The sequence below is a fragment of the Neltuma alba genome, unplaced genomic scaffold, assembly GCF_004799145.2.
Source record: "Neltuma alba isolate B1F8T4 unplaced genomic scaffold, ASM479914v2 tig00012718_pilon, whole genome shotgun sequence".
Lineage (NCBI taxonomy): Eukaryota > Viridiplantae > Streptophyta > Magnoliopsida > Fabales > Fabaceae > Neltuma > Neltuma alba.
The window spans coordinates 87,499-93,498 of NW_021637144.1; positions in this window are offsets into that span (position 1 = coordinate 87,499).

Below are 6,000 nucleotides of genomic sequence, written 5' to 3' on the forward strand. Positions count from 1 at the left end.
TAGGCAATCCATTAGGTAGGAAATAGAAGAGTTAACTTTATAAATATGTTTTCAACTTTTGATGTGAAGTATATAGTTATGCGAGGCCCGACCAAAATTTAGGCATAATGCTGGTGGGGTAAAAAAAGAATTTAGGTACAAATCCACTACTACATTAATGTTCACACGTTAAAACACACAAGCCTCTACCCGATTAATGTAAAATAGGAAGAAAACAAATCAGACAATTTATGAGAGCTTTGTTTTGGATAAAACGCACAGCTCTATATGTGGTTAAATTTATTATGTTAACAAACTTTAATTAAAAATTGATATAGTCTGAAGAAGTATCAAACTTTTATGCCTTAATTAGAAAATGATAACAGTACAAGAAGAGGTGACACTAGGTGAACTGACATGAAATTAATATGTTTAAGCTTGATATTTGTGTTGGTGGATGATGATGATGCCCGTTGCTATTGCTCATTAGATATGTATGATAGTCTCACATCAAGTAATGGAGGATCAATTACAACTATTCAAGTGTAGTAAATCCTTTCAAAGTAACTTAAGATATTTTGATAATTACAAACCTTTAGTTGTGACTAATAATAAAAAAATCCAGTATGATATTAGTACTAGAGGATGATTCTTGGGACTAAAAAGAAGGTAAAAAGAAAAAATTGAGATTAATTAAAAAAATGAAAGAAAATATTAGATGTATATGATAGTCTTACATTGAGTGACTAAAGGATCAATCGCAATTACATAGAAATATATGCTAGCACATTTGGTGCTCATCGGCCTGATGAGCATGTGTGCTCATCATTCAAAATGCTTCATTTTGGTTAATGAAGATGAGGTTGTCACTGCTCAGTGATACGTGAATGAACGAGTTATGACACCAAGACTAACGCAATTAGAGAGTTTTAAGCACAGCATATGTCTTCAAATTCCTTTAAATTTCTTGCGTGGCATATCTCTTCAAATTCTTCTAAATTTCTAGCCAATCTTAAACCAGAACAGAGAGATGAATTGTACCGAAATAGAAGAGGAAGAAGGAAGAGGGTTGTTCGAAATAGAGGAGCAAGAAGAAGGAAGAGAAGGAATGTTGCACGCTAGACAAGAGAAAGAAGAAAGAAATAAACATCACCAAAGTCGACAAAGAGAGGGGGAAGAAGAAGACGGGACACTACAAGGAGAGAGGGAAGAAGATGGCTCACAGCGACCATAGCAAGAAAGAAGAAAAGGTATCTTTTTTTAACTATATTGTCTCCCTCATAAAACAATTTTGGTGTGTTTATATAAAACTAGTAGCCGTCATATTGTTTTGACATATTCCATACAATTCTTTATGAAAAAAATGCACTACACCAAGTTTACCCATCAATGAATTCTTTACTACTCTTGACACTTGACATAGTTGTTTTAAAGAAGCAAGAAAAGGAATTGAAACTTGAGTTTGATTCTTCGCAACAAATTCCTAGAATGGTCAATCAGAGTGCACCCATATTGCGCCAACCTGTGCTAACTTATACCCCCAGTGCCTTTCACATGTTCCAAGCACGATAGGATCTCTAATTCTATGTGATGTTAACTCACCGTGATGAAAAGGAACTATTATATATGTACATTGTGCATATGATTGATGAAGAAGGGGAATGGAAAGTTGAGTTTAAACCTAACACACATGCCATTTCTTGCACCTGTGGAATGTTTGAGACTATTGGAATATTGTGTTATCATGCATTAAAAGTGTATGAGTCAAAGAATGCGAGGATGCCTAAGAAATACATTATCAAGTGATGGACAAGGAAACCAAGGAGTGATGTTGTATATGATTTTAGGGAAAGTGAGATACAAGTAGATCTTAGACTTGAAATCACATGAAGTTATAGACAATTAATGCATAAAATGGCAAGATTGGGAACAAAGGCCGGTCACACTCTTGAAAGTTTTGAGTGTGTTCATAAATGCATCATTGAGTTGGATAATAAAAGTTCAAATAACAATGAAAATGTTGTTCCTGAATCAAGTAAAGCACCAGCGATAGAGTCTCAAAATATTCCTAAGGGATTCAAAAAGAGGGAAGGGACAAAAAGAAAATGACATTGGAAACCTTCGAAGGAAAAAAATTTAATGATAAGAAGATGACTTATAAGAGAACAAGAGGTATTAAGATTGATTTAATTTACATTTATTCATAAAGAAGTTATTACTGATTTTGTATTTATCTTTTGTAAGATGTTCAAGAGACTTCATCATCTGGAAAAAGAAGAAAATATTCAAAAAAACAAAAATGCATAAACACATGATGCTCCCTCATCTCAAGTTGTCACAATTTCAACAAAACATGCATAAACTCAAGATTCAACATCTCCATACTTAGCACCTTCAACTCAATATGTTTTTCCACTATCTACATCCCAACCATTGTCATTCACAAGCTTATTGAAGGTAAGAATCAATAGTTACATGTCATTGTCATGTTATCAACTCACAACCATTGACATTTGGAAATTTAAGCAGCTGAAGAAAAAGAAATCCTATCACTTGATGCCATACACATTACTGCTAATTATATATTTACATCATTATACAAGGTAATCAATAGAAGAATAATTTTTTTATTCATTTCAATATATTGTATATAATTTACATGATTATACACTTGTACATTTGCTTATTATATATAAAGATTGTCTTGTCATATGGCAATATTAATTTCTTCATACAGGATAGTAAAATAGGCACAAGATGGATTTTGCTGGCTACTTTTCTATTTAGATACAACCTATCTTCTTTCTTAAAGCACGCAACTTCATAGGATATTGTGGGATGGCACTTGCTTTACTTCTCTAGACAACAATCATCAACCCCTGCAATCATTTTACAGCAAATTAAGCTCCATTCTTCATTTGACAGTTTTCAATCTATTTTTCTTCTTTTGTCAAAGTATAATTTTGTATGACCATTTTACAGCAATATAATAAAGCACAACAATATCCAATAAAACTTGTAAAAGTTCAAATTACACGTGAATGTTTTAAATTTTTTATATGGATAATACAATTATTCTCAAAGTTTAACTTCGTTTTGGTATTGGTCCCCCAGGTTTAGAACCATTGATTTTGGTCTCTCATTTTTACTTCGTTTAAAACCATTAGTCCCTATAAACTGAAAAGGACTTGGATTGAGTATTAATAGTGTTAAGTCTGCTTAACCCATTAAGTTTGTGCTGATTAGGCTAATGTTGAAAAATATGTGTCAACGCTCCCTGACTTGGACATATGAAAAAAGGAAAAAAAAAAAAGAAGAACAATGATTTCTAGAAAAACGTGTCCCCACCTCCTCCAAACCAGTTGATGGCATCGCTAATCGTCCTTCTAAAGAAGACGACCTAGCTCCAGCTCTCTTTCCCTCTACCAAATGAAAAAGATGATGAAGAACAATGGCTCTCTCCTCTCTCTCTACACCATTGGCGTAACTGGCTCCCTAGTAAAGGTAATGATGAATAGTGTTTCCTCTCTCTTTTTTGCTCTGACCTCGAGTTTTCAAAGAACATGATAAAAAAGCAACAATAATGTAAAACCACCCCTATTGAAATCCAATATCTTAACCCTCCCATTCTTTGTAATGTAAACATAAAATGTGTACCACTTACGAAGGCAGGATAAATAGTAGTCACCTCACGCTGCAAAATTCCAATCAATTTTTTCCCTCAAACAAAACATCAAAACTCCATCATCTCACACACAAGTCTTGGCTTACTCATGGCTTAGCTCCCTCCTCCAGTCTACCCCTCACACACACAACACTCACTAGATTTAGTGGACTATGTGAGGATGCGACATTATATTATATAGAAGGAATAAGACAAATAAAGAGTAAAAAGACTGGGTCACCTCCACAATGTGAAAGACTAGACCTTTTTCCTTTGAAGGATCACTGAAAGGATTTGTGTAACTCATACTCTTAGCGGTTCTTAAGAAAAGGGAGATTATCATCTTCTTTGACAAGTAGAGGCCAGAGCAAGAGTGAGCACGAGCTAAAGCTAGGTCGTCTTCTTAGTAGGAGGAGTAGCAAAGCCATCGATTGGTTTGGAGGAGGTGAGACGTGTTTTTCCAGAAATCATTGTTCTTCTTTTCTTTCTCTTTTCATATATCCAGGTCAGCAAGGGTTAACACTTATATTTTTCCACCTTAGCACAATTAGCACAAATTTAAAAGAGTTAGTGACAAATAAGCAGATTTAACTCCATTAATACTCAGTCCAAGTCCTTTTTAATCTATAAGAACTAACGGTTTTTGTAGCTTTAAAAGTCAAAGCATTTGATTTGTAGAAGCTATATTCCATTCTAGTATTCATGATGCATAAATAGATACAGGCTCTCAATGATAATAAGGAAAATAACGAGATTCTAGCCTAGAATTATGGAATAGAAAAAAAAACATAATATAATAATCAAGAATCAAGAATTAATCCTATGATTTCAGCCTTATTCTATCTAGGGAATTATCCTTGGGATTTACCCTAATTAACTTAGGGTAGTTAGCCCATTGGCCCATTAGGGTTTCTGTGCTAACACTCCCCCTCAGGTTGGCAGGTAAATGTCTAGCATGCCTAGCTTGCTTTTGAAAAACTTGAATTTGCCCCTATCTAGAGGTTGAGTAAAAACATCTGCCACTTGGGAGGAGGATCTTATGTGAGATAGACAGATTACTTTTGACTCGATCTTCTCTTTTATGAAATGTTGATCAATTTCTGCATGCTTAGTTCTGTCATGATGAACTGGGTTGTGAATCATTTGTAGTGTTGACATACAGTCACACTACATCTTTATAGGTGGTTGAGCATTAATTTTTAACTCTTGTAGGACTCGTGTGATCTAGATCTCTTCACATACCCGATCTTCTACTTGAAACTACAGTTTGCTTTTTACTTCTCCAAGTTATAAGATTACCCCACACATAGGTGAAACACCCCACTGTTGACCTTCTATTATCAGAATCTTGTCCATGTTCAGCATCAGTATATATTTCTGTCCCTTTAGTATTTGACTTACCAAAGGAAGATTCCCCTCCTAGGTGTCATTTTCAAGTACATTAGGATAGTGTAAATTGCCTCCATGTGTTGTTCTTGTGGCTGTGATGAGAATTGGCTTACTATGCCAACTGCATAACTGGTGTCAGGTCTAGTGTGGGATAAATAAATCAGTTTTCCAACTAGCTATTTGTACCTTTCAGCATCAACTGGTACTCCATCCTTCTTTTATTCTAAATCCATGGATTTGTCCATTGGTATTAGTAATGGCTTGGTTCCAAGCATTCCAATTTCTTTGAGTAGGTCCAAGGTATACTTTCTCTGAAACACAGAAATTCCTTGGCGTGATCTGATGATTTCCATTCCTAGGAAATACCTTAGGTTTCCTAGATCTTTTACTTTAAATGTGGTAGCCAGTTTCCCTTTTAACTTCTGTATCTCTTCAATGTCATCTCTTGTCACCACTATGTCAACCACATAAACAATCAAGATTGAAATTTTACCTTCTCTATGTTTTATAAACAATGTATGATCTGATTGACACTGTGCATACCCTGATTCTTTAACTACTCTGGTGAATCACTCAAACCATGCTCATGGTGATTGTTTGAATCCATACAAGGACTTGTCAAGTGCGCATGCCATATTCTTGTTTTCTTATTCAGCAACATATTCAGGTATCCTCATGTATACTCCTTCCTTAAGATCTCTATTTGGAAAGGATTTTTTAACATCCAATTGATGTAATGGCCAATCTAAGTTGGCTGCCAATGATAGGAGAATTCGAATAGTGTTCAATTTTGCCACCGGGGCAAATGTTTCTTAGTAGTCAATTCGTTGGGTTTGAGAGTACCCATTTGCCACTAGTCTTGCCTTAAATTTGTTGACTATACCATCTAGGTTATATTTAACTGTAAACACCTATTTGCATCCAACTGCCTTTTTCTCCCTAGGAAGATTCACAACTCTCCATGTCTA